The sequence below is a fragment of the Pinus tabuliformis genome, chromosome 7 (genome assembly GCF_031772625.1).
Source record: "Pinus tabuliformis cultivar Carrire ecotype Pingquan chromosome 7, CPIR1, whole genome shotgun sequence".
Classification (NCBI taxonomy): domain Eukaryota; kingdom Viridiplantae; phylum Streptophyta; class Pinopsida; order Pinales; family Pinaceae; genus Pinus; species Pinus tabuliformis.
In genome coordinates, this window is record NC_142293.1 from 1,225,012,176 (window position 1) to 1,225,028,236 (window position 16,061).

At 38.4% G+C, this 16,061-nt stretch overlaps 1 pseudogene; it reads right to left on the bottom strand.

Annotated features, from left to right (window-relative positions):
* Nucleotides 1-16,061, bottom strand: part of LOC149251799 (3-oxoacyl-[acyl-carrier-protein] synthase II, chloroplastic-like) — a 156,515-nt pseudogene that overhangs the window by 111,634 nt on the left and 28,820 nt on the right.

The following is a 16,061-nucleotide window of genomic DNA, read 5'->3' on the forward strand; positions in this document are numbered from 1 at the left end:
CTACTCCAACGCAATTTGGAGTCAGGATCACTCTATATCCTTCTTCATCAGAAGTTAGTCTACCACCAGCGGAAGCTCCTGTAGAATCGCTAGGTAATCTTTTGGATAGACTACAAATGTCTGAACAACCGTCAACATCTAGGACTGTGTCGTCTAACACAGCAGCAGCAGAACCTCCTACTGCTACTCCAACAATGTTCGCCGGTATACCATCTGTCCCGACAAGTTATCAACAACAAACCGGAGTTCAATTACGGACTGTTTCGACGACATGGTCAGTTCCTATTTCTTCATCTGGATTATCATCTGGTATTTCTTATGTTGAAACTCAACAAATCGATCCAATGTGTCTTCAAAGGCCAATATACCCTTTAAGTACTGGATTGCCACCATATGGAGGGCAGTATGCCTTTTCATTGTTCCCTCCCGGAGAACAACCATATGGGAGTTTACAACAAAGTTCAGGTCAAACTGGAATTACATCCAGCGGTTGGGTACCAATACTGCCTCAGCAACCAAGGGTTGTATATTCAATGCAACCAGTCCACCCTGTGTCGAATATTCCCACTATACCTGCAATGGTGACTGCATCGCAAGTACAAGCGTTACCTGTTGTATGTCAACCCCAAGTTTCTCAGGTTGCAATACAACAGCCTCTTGTCTCAACGACTCAATCACAACCTCAGGTTAGTGCCTTCTTATCTGGAGCGACTCGGGCTCAAACAAGTACTATGACTCCTCATCTTGGTCAATCATCCAGTATTGGACAACAGCAAATGGTCCAACAACCAGGGCTGGTTCAATCTCAACAACCACCATTCCAGCAATCATATCAAGGACCTGAGCAACAAGTCTTCGTAAGTAATGGGCAACTGCATTTCCAAAGCGGTTATCAACAACCATATTATAATGGTTATGCCCATCAACCTTGTCAAAGTTGCCAGCATCAAATACAGTATGCTGGTATGCAAAGACCCATTTCTCAGGCGATTCCATCTTATCCTAGGTATGCTTCGCCTAACCTGGATCAACAGTTGCCCTTTGTAGCAACTCTAGAATTACCAGATCTAAACCGGATGACGAATGATCCAATTGCTTATGCCCCTTGGTGGTTGGCGATTCCGCATAAACTTCCGTCAGATATTCCTAAATTTAATGGAAATCTGGGTGAAGACCCATCGAATCATGTGATGACATTTCATCTGTGGTGTTCATCAAACACCCTAAACAATGATTCGATTAGGCTTCGCCTTTTCCAGAGGACGTTAACTGGTCCGACAACAAAATGGTATATCGAGTTACCCAGAGCTTCATTTGACAACTTCAGTACCCTAGCCACAACCTTTTTAACCCATTTTCAGTTACTGATAAGGTACGAAACGGGAACAAAACTTCTTACCAATTTCAAACAGACAACGGCCACTCACGTATCTGATCATATTCACGAGTGGCGACGTCGTCGCAGAATGGTAAAAACATATGTTCCTGATCAGCTGCTAGCTGAATGGTTTATTAAGTCATTATTACCCTCTATCACAGAAGATGTGGCAAAGGGAGGAGTTGTCACTAAAGAGCAAGTTATTGCTCGTGAACAATATCTAGACTTGATCTATACTCAATCTGGCACACTCTACGATAAAATACCTGATGCTCCTAGATCAGAATTTTCCGTTCCTCCTCCTCCTAAATCAAACAATGACTCTCATGTTGGCGATGGCGTGATTGGTGCAACAGACACGAAATCGACAAAGGATACATCTAAAAAGGCCCGTAAGATTTCCAGTCAAAATGCAAATGAGGAACTTCTTGCCTCGGAAGTAAATGCCATGTCGACCGACAAAGGCAAACAACTGAAGCAACCAGGGGGCAAGAAGAAAAAGAAAGGGAGAAAAAAGAAGCAGGATGTGTCATCTCCTCGAAAACCTTCTACAAACCCTTCTCGGCAAAGGAAACCCCCTGCGGGGTGTCATATATGCGATGAGGATCATCGGACGAGAGATTGTCCACATAAAGCTGAAGTTAAGAAACTCTTTAAGAGTTCAAAAACCTCAGCAGTATTGACTGATCCGTTTCCAAACCCGGGAACCAAACTAGTTGCTAATCAAAATGCTTCCCGATCCCAAGTGCTTATGTTGTCTATCTCAAAGCAGCAAAATGATGCTTTGACAAGGAATAAAGATTACAGGAATCCACAGCTGTCGAATAACAAGGCTAATGAACAACCTAGTAGTTCGACAACAACTTTGACCGAAGTTGTGCCACCCATCATTCCTGAACCAATGATAAAGTTGCCAAAGGGAGTAGTAAACAAATCGACATTTAATCCTCGTGCAAAAGTAGCACCGAATTATAATATAGTAGAGGACCTAGCCCGATCGCCGTCCGCTATGTCGACACTTGAGGAACCGCAAAATTGCCACTCCCAAAAGCAAGCTTTATTATCAGCAATAGGTGGGATTGACCCAATGGATTCCAATCTTGTGGCCTTTGATCATAAAGGATATGACCCTCAGTTACCAGTTCAGCTAGCTTTCCTTATTCAAGTGAAAGCCCTCAACAAAACTGTTCATCGAACAATTATTGATGAGGGGGCATCTACATGTATTATGTCGATGAGTTGCTGGAAAAATTTAGGCTCACCACTCTTGTCGAGATCGTCAACAACGTTAAAATCATTTGATGGATGATCATACACTCCATATGGGATTTTAACTAACTTGCAAGTTGAACTGGGGGGCAAGACAGTAGAAATTGATGTTGAAGTAATCGACGGAAACCTCGATTACAACATCCTACTAGGAAGGCCCTAGATACATGCCATGGCCGCAATTGTGTCGACCTACTTCAGGAAGATTGCATTTCCTTTTCAAGGAGGAATTACAATCGTCAACCAACAAACATTTCTCCCCAACAGTTCACAAGTTACGGAAAGCATTCCAATGATCCACGAAAGCAATCATTCGCTTCAAAATATTGGAGTAGGCCTCCTAAAACAGCCTGCCTTAATGGGTACTTTTGCCCTACCGCCTCAAAGTAATCTGGCGGAAGTGGCCACAGTGGAAACCTACAATATGAAATCCTCTATATCTAATGGATTCAGAAGATTCCTAAACATTTTGTCAGCATGGATCATCGCCATTTTAGAAATATTGTAGCAATTAATTTTCTTGGTTTGGGAGGCAAACCCAAATCAATGCTCATCGAGTGTTTGGATAGATAGGTCTAAGGAATATGGCACCTCTTCAATGATGATAGGAGAGGCACCATGGGAAGATTACCACCATCGCTCTCCTCTTCCGGATTACCACGAAGATTATTCCAGCAACCTTAATCATCCATCAGTTTTTGATTTTCTATCAAATACTGTAAATACGGTTGATTTCGAGGACGGTTCTTATCTTGTGTCGACCTCGTTAAAAAATGAAACAAGGAGTCATGAGGATAGTTCTTTTACTGTGTCAACCTCATTAAAAAATGAAACAACTCCCTTTCCAAATCGAGTCTTTGATTATAGTCTCGTAAAATCCAAATCGAGTATTTCAAAGATCTCAAAGGTAAAACTTCATTCCAACCACGGAGTTGAATGCAATGAAGCTTGGGGGGCATGCACCTAGATTTGCGTCATTATTCTGGGGGCATGCAAACTTATCACGAGCAGTGTTACTACAGGGTTCAAGCTCGTTAAAAAATAAACCCGCATCGAGCAGTTTTAGCACATAGTTCAAGCTCGTTAAAAAATAAACATAAGCCATGAGCAAATGTTTCCCCCCGCGTTTAAGCTCGTTAAAAAATGAACTATTCCCCGGTAAATAACCATCATGAATGTAGTACTTCAGCCATTAAAGCCTTGGTCGTGTTTACACCGTCACCTCCACTTTTGCATTGGCCGATCATTCACGCCCATTTGATTGTTTACCCATTTTGAGGAACAGATGCGAAGAGTGATCTCACTAGCCATCCTTGTGACACTGCCGTGATTGGAAAATTCCAAACCTTACCTAGAATTAGCTGCTACCCATTTTACCACTCGTTCCTTAAAAGACGAGTCTCCTTTAAGCTCTTTTCAACTGACTCGTAAAATATGAAAAGATTGCCGAGCCATTGGCCTCTCCAGCTCGTTAAAGGGACAGGAAGTGCTATCCCTCCTCTAGATTTTAATCTTTTTGGACCTGAGGGATTATTACACAAAAAGATCGAGCGCTTGTTTTGTTCGGCTCGTTAAAAGTATCGAAAATTCATCCCTTCTGTATTGTTTTATACTTTCTCAGACTTAAGGGATTAGATGACGAAAAAGGAATTTTGGAGTTACCTTTACGTTCCTTTTCAGACTCTTTAAAATTGAAAAGGACCGAGTTATCTTTGTCATTAAACTCGTTAAAAGTATAATAGCGACAAACTTGTCTATAGAAGAGAACGAGTTTCACTGTCGCTAGGATCGTTAAAACATAGCGATGGGTTTTGCCCGAAGGGCAAATTATAGAACAAGCATATGTTATCCTCCTCAAGCTTGACAAAAATAAAGAGGTACTGGTCAGCAATGACTAGGGAAAATTGGGAAGAAAAATTGAAGAAACTTTGTTGGTAGCAAGTCACTCTTGAACATGACACTTCCACTCCGTGTCCGAGTCGGGTTGGGTTGTTTCATTCACCGGTCACATCACCATGGTCACGCCATACCATCCACATTTGGGGTTAATGCTACCAATCCATCACATCAGTGTCACCGATATGTTCAAGAGAAGTCATCCAGAGAAGTCACCTGTGTCTCACCCACTACCATACATTATACTTCATTCTTTCATGACCGCCACCCTGAACCTTATATCTCCAGATCATTTTCACCTCCATTAAAATCATTTGCTCCGTTCCGTGTCATTGATGTGGGATTCATTAAGGCCCTCCTGTGATGGATCGCCTCTTGTCGACATCAGCTCATTATCCAAGAAGTTGATCTAGGAACACCCCATTCAGTACTTTGAAGCTTGCATGCCTCAATGGCAAGTTTCTCACTTCCGGCGACAGGTTTACATCAATGGCCTTTGACCGAAAGAGTTTGCGTGGTGTTCGACGCCAACTCCTTTATTCACACCACGTGAATTGTACTGTAGTACCTTGAGGATCATTATCATTATCGGTGATTCCTCTCGTGCTTTTTAACAGTTTACATCATTGACTGGTAATCAAGAGATGTCTTTCCATGTTCGACTTCAGAACATTTCTCACATGGATCGACTTGTACTTCGAGTGAAGATCGGACGAGATTGAAGACCCCGGATCTAGTTTCATCCATCCGGGCTGCGATATATATTCAGGAAAATAAAGACATGAAATGCACATCATTGCTGCACAGATAATCATCCACTCAAAAGGATGATGGCTCTACCAGAATCATCAGTCTACACTCAGATGATTGTCTGTCCTATGTACATGAAAATGAATTTATAAAGCTGAGCATGGGAATGCCCGCCTCAACTAGATCATGAAAATAGTATGAAGATAATGTATTGTATTGTATCTTATTACAGGTCCCCTCCCAGCATTGGAAGAACTTCGGAGCCTCATAATAAAGCATTTCACCCGACACCAAAAGGTTAACGGCCTCATACTTTAGGGGGCAACTGTTATAGACATTTTTGTGCCCTACAACTCCAAGCATGAAATGTCCATAAACCAAGGGCTCCTAAGTCCCTAAAAGTGTTGTTCTAACCCCTAAAGGAGCAAGGTCAACAGATTACAGCTTCTCCCAGAAGTTCTCCACCAGAAACTGCTCAAAATAAGTCAAAATAGGATCATTTCAGCTGCTCCACTGGCTAAGTGCATTGCATTGCACCTAAATACACTGTGAGGGTGCGTTGAATTTCAAAAGTCCCTTCTGTGGGGTACAATGGGCGAGAAATGACAAATGGTAGTGTCATTCCGCGAGGTGGAGAGACAATGGAAGCTTCTAGAATCTTCTCCAGTGACACTTGCCTCACTGAATTTGACCAAGGATGAGTAAGAGACCTTCAATCTCCAAGTGGAAGCAAGAACTGATAGAGAGAAGACACTAATCAAATCAAAAGTTGACTCATCCTCCTTACAGATATCTATATATGGATCCCTCATCCCAGAGATCCAGAGGCTAGAATTTTGCATATTGTAAGGAATTGATGTTGGTTTTTTGAGACAAACATCAGATTGTTGGGTGATCTATGCTTTGTTTGAGGTGAAGAGGGGCTTCTTTGCTGGGTGGTTGATGCTGGGTCAGGAACCACTGGTTGTAACTCCTCCTAGATCTTTTCTTGTTTATCAATAAAAGCTATTTGAGTTTTCCTCCATGCTTTTGTATCATTGATGCTTGTTACATTTGTATGGTTAACTTAAATCTGATCCTAAGTTGTTTATGAATATAGATCCATGTCTTTGTGTAGTTTTCTTCTTCTGTGATCGTACATGTACTTTGTGAAGCTGGGCAAGTAAGGGAGCAGGTAGCTGGAGACTATCAAAGAAGAGAAGGATTGGATCAAAGGACTAGCGCAAGACACAGGTTGGTTCTTTCTATTCCTCTCTATCTATAGTTCATAAAGGAAATACAAAAGTAGTTTTTCTCTGTTTGTTTCTAAGGCAGCTGTCACACCTTAGTGGGATAGAGCAGTTCTAAATAGACACTTTTCCCTGTAACAGTCAAGGATCTCCTGGAATCAAACTTTGCTGCCATTCCCAGAAGAAAAAAACATGTAGGCCCACAATCTGGCTACATTTGCTAGTACTTGTAAATTTCCAATTCAACCAAACCACCAGTACACTGCAGAGGTCAGACACAGGTCTATTATACCAGATAACCTTAAGTATTGGCAGATATTTTTCCAAGACTCTCAGATCTATGATTTCATGAAAATATGAAGGTGAATTTCGGAATTGTAAGATAGATATTGACTGCACAATAGACAATAATGTAGAAAGCGTCTTAGATGTAAATGTTTTTGATGTACATAAACCAGCTAAATTTACTAAGGTAGAAATATATAGTTTAGAGAATGTAGAGATAGATGGAATAATGGATGATGATCCTGAGATTCTTAATTTGAAACATAATTTTTTGCCTAAAGGATTAGAGGATTTGATTGACTCTAATGATGTAGCTAGAAAACCCAAGATGGAACCTCTAAGAGTTCACATAGAAGAAGTTAATATAGGAACTGAAGATAATCAAAAGCTCATTAAGATATCTAAAGCCTTGCCCCCAGAGGAAAAGGTCAAATATATAAATTTGTTTAAAGAGTTCCAAGATGTATTTGCATGGAGTTATGAAGACTTAAAATCTTATGACACCAACATAATCCAACACAATATACCTCTAAAAGAAGATCATAAACCTTTCAAATAGAAACTTAGGAGGATAAACCCTGTTCTTATGCCATCCATAGAAAAAGAGGTTAAAATAATGCTTGATACTCAAATAATATCACCCATTAGATACTCAGACTGGATTTCAAACTTAGTTACAACTAGGAAAAAGAGATGTGAAATTAGAATTTGTGTAGATTTTAGAAACTTGAACAAGGTTTCTTTAAAAGACAACTACCCCTTACCAAAAATGGACCATATATTGTAAAGGGTAGTGGGCTCATCTAGGATTTCACTGTTAGATGGATTCTCTGGCTATAACCAAATATTAGTCCAACCTGAGGACCAACCCAAAACTACGTTTACTACTCCTTAGGGTACCTTCATGTGTTGGAAGATGCCCTTTAGATTAATGAATGCAGATGCCACATTTCAGAGAGCTATGGATATAGCTTTTTCCAAAGAAATCCATGATTTCTTAGTATTATACCAGGATGACATTATAGTTCTCTCTAAATCTATAAATGAGCACTTAGACCGCCTCAGAAGAGTATTTATCAAATGCAGGAAATTTGGGATTTCTTTAAATCATAAAAAGACACTTTTCGGTCTTGAAGAGGGAAAGATGTTAGGACACATCATATCCGAATATGGGATTAGGATAGACCCTGCTAGAATAGAAGCAATTTTGACAATTTCCCATCCTCGAAACATTAAAGAGCTACAATCATTTCTATGTAAGATTAATTTTCTTAGGAGATTCATTTCAAATCTAGCAAAATTAATTAGGGAATTAAATAACATGCTAAGAAAGGACTCATCTATCAAGTGGACATTGGAGGCCAAACAATCCTTTGAAGCTATTAAGGAAGAATTAACCAAGAATCCAGTTCTGATTAGTCTTGGCTTCAGCAAAGATTTTATTATTTTTTCATTTGCTTCAGAACACACCATTGCAGTTGTTTTCCTGCAAAAGAATAATCAAAGATATGAATAGCCAATAGCATTCTTTAGTAAATCCTTAGACTATTTTACCAAGTGGATAGAGGCCATACCTTCTAGGAAAGCCATAGACACTGTCATAATCACCTTCCTAGAGAGTAATATCCTTTCAAGATTTGGATGTCCCTAGAAGCTCATTACTGATAATGTAGCAACCTTTAAGTCCAAAAGAATGATAGATTTCTGTAATAAATACCATATCACCCTTGGCCATTCCACAACCTATTACCCTCAAGGTAATGGACTAGCAGAGTCATCCAACAAAATCCTGGTCAATATTATCAAAAAGTTAATGGAGGATAATAAAAAGACATGGAACAAGAAGTTAGTCAATGCCTTATGGGCAGATAGACTGACTACTAAGAAGTCCATTGGAACATCACCCTATCAGTTGGTTTATGGGATGGATGCAGTTTTCCCATCATCCTTGGGAGTGTCAGTCATGAAAATCCTCCAGAATTACAGGTGGAACTGAATGACATTCAAAGAAGAATAAACCAAACTATACACCTGCAACAGACCAGAGAAGAAGTGTATGTAAAATCACAGATAATCCAGGAAAAAATCAAGAAAGTCTTTGATAAAAAGACTAAAGCAGATGATTTTCACATAGGAGACAAAGTCCTTAAATGGGATTCAAGGAGAGAAGATAAAGGCAAGCATGGAAAATTTGATTTTCTATGGCAGGGGCCTTATGTCATTTTTGGCTATAGAGGCAACAATGCCTTTTTCTTGAGAAACATAGATGGATCAGATCTACCAGGAGGACCTGTTAATGGTAGGATGTTGAAGCACTACTTTTCCACTGACTTATAGTAGTTCATTTTATTTTCCATCATTGTACATAACATTGCAGAGTGTAGATTGGATTGGATGGTAATCCTTTGAAGTTGAAGCCCAGAGAGAAGGCCCTAAGCTTTAAAAGATTTACTGTCATAAGTATCAATAATGCAGATTCATAGAAGGACACTTTGCAAGGTAACTTCAGCCACAATTCAAAGGCTACTGATCTTTAGAGTTCTTGACATTTCACTAGGAAATGCCACCCCCATGTGGAGCCACTGTTAGAGTCCTATAGTGATAGGATTCATAATTTTGAATTGGCTAAGTTTGAGCCTTGTAATACTGTACATACCTTTAGTTTTTGCAATTTTTTCCATATTAAAAATTTAAAAAATGTAAAGAAGGTATGTCCTAAAAGAAACATCAAAGGACAAAAGGAATAAAGAAAGATCAAAAAATGAAAAAATATGAACCCCAAAAACAAAAATTTATCATGAAAGTGTGCAAGTTTAAATTCCACTACTATTTTACTACTTTACTATTTTAAAATAATGGTTGTGTGCAACTTTTCATACATGCCACAACCCATGGTAGTCAAACTGCTTAATATTGGCTATTTCATGCTTTGAATTTTATGTTTATAGTTAGAGAATAAAATTTAACCAAAGAGTTTAATCTTGGCAGATCATTAGATAGGTAGAGAAAATAAAAGGAGCTCATCAGTTTAATCTGAACCCTTGGATGATATAAGGTTAGAATTAGATAGTTTAATTTTCAAAATAAAAATGAATGATAAGGGTCTAATGGTCCAAATTCACCCAAATAAATGAAGAAAAAATGGTAGGGTAAGTAATGGGTAAGTACAAGAGAGGTCCCTGAAGTATAAAGTTGATTGGATAAAAGCACATTTATCATGCATGATTATATGTTTCACTATGCATGAACAGTTAAGAAGATAAAAGCAATGGTTTACAAGTTCATTTAATTAAATCCTCTTCATTCCTTTCACCCCTTCTCTTATTGATTTCCCCACCCACAAGTATGTTCTAGTACCAAAAATACTTCAAGTCATAAAGGCTCAGAGCATTTCTCCAACTTTTGGTGGGATTGGACCCTTGGCTTAATGACTTATGGACATCAAGTGTTAGAATTCCTATTATAAAATTCATTTCCCTTCATTACCCTAATAAAAACCCTTTTCCTAAGGTTAAACTTCATTTTCCTATGAAAAGTAAACAACCCACAAAAATATTTTATCCTAAGTATGAAGTGTATGTAAATAAAGTTCACAAATATTACATTTATGCTTAAGGGTATGTTCACTCCACTCATTTCATATTAATTTCTTAACATAATACTATAATTCCCAATATACCTTTTCTCGTATATAATTAAATCCCTTATATAAATATCCCAATCCTTAGTTTAGTTGGAAACTATACCTTACCCCATATCCCCGACAAAACCGATAAATCGCGTCATTAACCCCCCGGATCGTTTAATAACATGATTAAATCCTAATTAATCCCAAACTGCCAAGGATTAAATCCCTGGGCCCCTCGTAAACCTATACCCATATAATCCACACACATCCCTTGCCCAACTATCGTCCGATCATCATCGCCCTCATCCGACGGTCCACAGCCATATCGGGCTCACCTGATGTCCGACCATTACTTGCCCGATAAAGTGGTTTTTCCTGGCCCCATCTCTACTACGTGTCAAGCATTGGCATAGATTGGGTGCCCTCCTAAATACTGCCTCCTCCATGAAAGTGGTGTGATGGCTTTGGAAACCACCTCCCCGCCAAACCCGAAAAACTGCCCACTGTTCATTTATAAATTACCAGCCAAAAAGTGACCGATGTGCAATAAAAAGGCTGAGAAGCCCTCTTTCGCTCATTTTCTTTGTGAAACTTTACGAACCAGTGCGACTCTTGGAAACACTGAATTCACCAATTGAACTCCAATTTCACCCTTGAAGAAGCTGCAGAGACCCCAATTAAGCTCTCAAATCCATACCAGAGCCATTTAAACTCCTGTAATTGCCGAGAACATCGAATTTGCAGTTAATTCACCAAATTCCAGGTATATTAAGACAAATTACTAGACAACCCTTACAATTTGAAAACGTTCAATATTTGAAGTGTTTTGATTAAGTAAAATTAATTGAAATTACTTTAAATTTAAAAGTCTGTGCCTATAGTGCCAAATTCAAATACACAAGAACCAAATTATGGTTTCCCCCATCGCCATGGATGTCAGACCTATCACAACTCCCCATTTGGACCTTGACCACCTTCCCCTGGCGAATAGGGATTTTCAAATCAAAGACGCAAGTGCATATGAAGTCCTACTCAAAATTCATTGTTTGAGTAAAGACAAATATTTGAACCATTCTGATGACATTGGCCTTTGGGAAGCCAATTTGCCCAAATTCCAGTTTCCCCAAGTATATATTTTTCCTGAAATTGTCCATATGTGCCATGCCTATTACATTCCTAGCTAGAGAGCTATAATGTCCCCTGACCAAAAGGTTTTGTTCACAATTACAGTTGAATCAATTAATGAGATGTTGCAAGTCCAACTAGGTCCAAACCTGACTCCACTCTTTGTTGGGGACTTGTTAGACCTGTACACCAAGTTGACTCCCTTTAGACTGGCCCAAATATTCCAAACTTTCATTGTAGAAGAGCAACACATTCCTAAAGATGCCCCTCCATATGTTTCTTCCATTTTCTTTGAAACGGGCAAGCATATTGTGACTGTGATATCATGTATTTTGGGTTGTACCATAGATGAATTTGTTGATGAGCTCCTCCTAGCCTTCATGTCTATTTTCACCCCAGGAAAGCCTCCTACTACTTTGTACAACTATGCCCAATTCATAGTTGAAAGAATGCATGAACAATTTACTAGAATGAACAATGAAAGAGTATTCAAGTACTCATCTATACTATACCATATGTTTTTGTATTATTAGTAAGAGAGATTTCCCTTCACCCTCTAGAAGCTGGACACTAGAGGCCAGCCCAGGTTTGTCATATTTTGGACACCATTATTCCACAAGTACTCATCACCATACACCTATCCAAGCTTCATTGACTCTTTTGTCCATCCAGTCATGACCAGGTCAACTTCGTCTCAGCCAAGAAAAGAACTTAGTTCAAAGTCAAAAATCAGTTAGGCCCTTTCATTTGCAATTCAAGAGAAGTAGGGTAGGAAGCAGATCATATTCTACAACAAATGAAGTTCGAAAATAGTTTCATGTGGAGATATGACCCTCAAGGGTTTATGACCAAACTTAGACAAAAGGTCAAATTTGGGCCTTACATTCATCACCCGATACCAAAGATAGAAAGATATTCCAATCAATCTGAGTGGTTGGAAGACACTCTCATAGACAGGGATAGTACAAAGGTAGATGTTGAAAATACCTTATGTGATTTAGAAAGACATCTTGATGAAAGCTCATTCCTGCAGGTACCATAGCAAGAAGGAACCATGAGTACCCCTGCTCTTTTGCAGACTCCTCAGAATGAGGAAAATAATCCCAAGAGGAACAAAGAAGGAGCCTCTAGTTCAGGTAAGGACACTTCAAACGTGCAGTATGAAGCTAGCCAGAGGAAAAGGCCAAGGCTCAATCCTGTTTCAGAACAGGAAGACACAAAAAGCTCAGCAGAAGTAAGTAATATTGAGTTAGACATGAGCAAGGGCACAACTTGATCTGGAGAAACATAGGACCCATCTGCATCACAAGTTAAAATGTTAGAAAGGCAGCTTAGTGTAGAAGTCTCCTCATTTAGTAGACTTGTTGATAAAGATAATGACATAAAGGACAAAATTCAAGGAAATCCAAATAAGAAATGAGAAATTGAAGGCACGGTCTTATGCACATTATCTCAAGCTTACACCTACCAATCAAACTAGGTTGATGTCAGCTTTTGGCATCATGGAAGGAAAGATGTAAATTTCCTTCATAAAGCCAACTGTACAACAAGCAAGGACATCAACAAATTTCAAGAAGATCGATTTTGAGGTATTGACAAGGGATATTCATCCCATTGACCAAATTGAATTTCAAAAACAGGATCGAGAAATGATTTAATCCACTCTTAAAGGAAAAGCCATAGTTTCCCATTTGTTGCAAAATTCGTTGAACAACATTTCAGCTCAATATCAATTAGAAAAGGCCTCTTCATAGGTCAAAGACACCAGAATCAAGTCTTTAGAAGACTTAGTGATTGAATTGGGACATGATCCGAAAGATGAACAACTGATCAAGAAAAAGAATGATGACATTGTAGCACTCAAAAAGTAATTGAAGATACCTCAGTTGTAGCATCCCTAGACACAGGAAGTATTAGAAAGCTAAACCAAGCATGAAGAGTTGATGGACTTAGTCCTCAAACTAAATGATTAGTTAAGGGAGACAGAGAAGGAATTGGATAGTTTAATCCAATTGAAGCAAAGTGATCTTGGCGCTACATTAGTGAATGTCATCCAAGCAGTCTTAATAGTTGTTCCTTCCACATTGGCAGCCTCATTGGCTCCCACAGCTCCTATGGCCACAACACAATAGGTTTCAACGGAGTCTACATCAGTAGTAGGTACATTAGGTGAAGAAGCAACCAAGTTGGTTAGAGCTATGGAAGAGATGTCTATACAGGAAACAAAGATGAATAAGCTCAAAGAAAAGGTGACAATCTTGGAAACTAATTACAAGCTTTCCAAAATCATGCAGAAAGAAGAAGTGAAAAAAGATACCAGGATAGTTGAGAGATTAAAAGCCATGGAAAAGGACCTGACACTAAAGGAACCCCTTGGGCAGGCTAAGGAACTACTATGAGGGAATATCATTGAATCTGCCAACGATATTTGGCCATCTATTCAGGGGATTTTTTAACAGATAGATTTAATAAAGAAGGCTATAGAGGCCATCCAAAGAGTAAAAGGAGAATTATGAGAAATGCAGAAGATGTGACTAGAATTGTCCAGTTCCTTAACAGTAAAGATAAGTATGAGCTTTAGGAATTGGAAATAGAGGACAAAATAGAGACAATTTTGGAGGTGAGAAAGGTCCTCTCTAAGAGAAACTTGATGCTAAACTTGGAGGACAAGTGTCAGAATATGCAGGTAGGCATTGACAGATTTATGGCTATGTTTCAAATTTTGAAAGGGAAAGGGTTACCCAGTCCCTTAGTGACAAATGACAAGCTCATGACACAATAGGATTATGACAGCAAAATCAGAGAGCTAGCAAAAGAACAGGTCAATACATCATCAATTAATGCATTGCCAATAGGCAAAGTACTCTACCAGACATTTGAAAACTTGTTTTACCTCTAGCATGAGGTAAAACACTTGTTTATCAATCTGCCTAATTTTTCCTAATACACCGAGGAAGATGAAATATATAGGAGGATGCTAAAAATCCAATTACCTGATGCTAAAGCATGGGAGAAATTAACTGATTTACTGTAAGAAATATGCAGTAAAAAGGTTAATGAACTGTAAAAGTAAAACAACTAGGTAGAAAGATGAAGACAAATCAACAGAGTTAAAGTGTATCAGTCTCAAAGTGTATCAGATGAAAGCCAAAAGTAAATGAATATTCCAGCGTGAAAGATCAAACAACAAAGCAACATAAAGGGCTAAAATCAAACGATAAAAGCCAGCAGTGCCAAAATAAAAGGGACAACATGAAGCAGTTTAATGGTTGTCTCTATCTTCTTGCAAGAAGATATTTTTATTTCCTAGATTAAATCTCAAATTAGTTTGAGATATTTTGTAATATTTTTTTGTATAAATACTTCACAATTCAAAGTATGTAGGGTGGATTTTGTTAGGTATTTTTATAGACTTTTTTGATCAAGAAGAACCAGAAGGTTATTGTATCAGTTAATGAGCCAGTAGGCTAGATTGATTAATAAAGATAATATTGTTGCAAGGATTCATGTGTTGATTCAGTCCTAGACAAGTATTTTCATGTGTTTTTGTCATTTTCTCAAAGTTATTCATAATCTTATATGTGTTTCAATCTAAATGCTATAACTGGAAGGATATTTCAGAACTTGTTTAAATCACACTCTGTTTTAATAGTTAATCACTTGAATGTTTTTGTGATATTAAATTTAAAGAATTCTTAATTTCTCTTTGGTTTAGATTGATTTCATAAATAATCCAGGTTAAATGATTCTTAACTGCCCTTTGATTTCGATTACCCTTTCCTTCCTCATTCATTATCTGAGTCTGAGAACCCTTAACTGCTCTGTCACCCCGAGTGAAACCATTTAACCCCTCTGTCTCAAACATTCTGAAATACACTCTGCTATCTTGCCCTTGGAACATCCCCTTCAGTGAGTTTGTCCAGCCTTGTTTCCTTATCAATTGACTCCATAGCCCAATGGTCTGAAAGACATTAATTTATCCATTTGTTTAAGCGATCCCACCACCCAGTTTCAAACAAAATCAAAACCCCTCGAACAATCATAGCTAGCCTAAAACATCTTAACTAAAACAAATTTAAAACTTAAAGAGAGAGCCCTTTCTAAGCATCAGGAAGGCTAGGTCCCGATCTACAAAAGCGGATAGTGGTTAACTTTGGTTTTTCCTTCTTATTACTTCAAAGGAATTATCAGAGTGATAACACCTGGAAAATAATTTTTCGGAATGAGTCAAGTTGTACAAATGTATCCATGCCATGAAGGAAGAACCATAAATTAAAGAGAACTTTGAATTATTTTATACTTAACATTTTCTATAAGTTAATAAAACAAAGAAAATTTGAAGTCTACTTACCACATCTTTTTCTAGATTTTCTAGGTTGATAGTAGGATGAACCTGTTGTACCCTTGATACAATAGTGGCCATCTATCAATGCCAGAGCATCTAAGATAATTATTTTGGGGGATTTTGTTTTAATTTGGAAGACCAGTGAATAAAACAGAT